Here is a 711-nt window from a genome sequence, read left to right as displayed (position 1 = left end):
GAAATAAGAGAAGATCAAAGAGCAATGAGGGAGGAGCAACAAAGGCAAGGAAAGGACATAGAAGAGCCTAAGGACATTGTTGGTCCTTCAAGAAGAAGACGCCACTAAAGGTGGATTCATTCCTTGTTCTTATTTCTTTCTGCTTTTCAGTTTTTATGTTGTGTTTGTCTATGTTTTGTGTCTTTACTTCATGATCATTAGTATGTAGTAACCATGTCTTAAAGCTATGAATAAAATCCATCAATCCTTCACCTCTCTTAAATGAAAAATGTTTTAATTCAAAAGAACAAGAAGTACATGAATTTCGAATTTATCCTTGAATTTAGTTTAATTATATTGATGTGGTGACAATACTTTTTGTTTTCTGAATGAATGCTTAAACAGCGCATATTTTTGATCTTGTTGTTTATGAATGTTAAAACTGTTGGCTCTTGAAAGAATGATGAATAAAGAGAAATGTTATTGATAATCTGAAAAATCATAAAATTGATTCTTGAAGCAAGAAAAAGCAGTGAAAAAGCAAAAGCTTGCGAAAAAAAATGGCGAAAAAAATAGAAATAAAAAAAGAAAAAGCAAGCAGAAAAAGCCAATAGCCCTTAAAACCAAAAGGCAAGGGTAAAAAGGATCCAAGGCTTTGAGCATCAATGGATAGGAGGGCCCAAGGAAATAAAATCCAGGCCTAAGCGGCTAAATCAAGCTGTCCCTAACCAT

Source organism: Arachis duranensis, chromosome 9 (assembly GCF_000817695.3).
Source record: "Arachis duranensis cultivar V14167 chromosome 9, aradu.V14167.gnm2.J7QH, whole genome shotgun sequence".
NCBI classification, from domain to species: Eukaryota; Viridiplantae; Streptophyta; class Magnoliopsida; order Fabales; family Fabaceae; genus Arachis; species Arachis duranensis.
The sequence above is the reverse complement of the archived record's forward strand: the minus strand, read 5'-3'. Positions refer to the sequence as shown.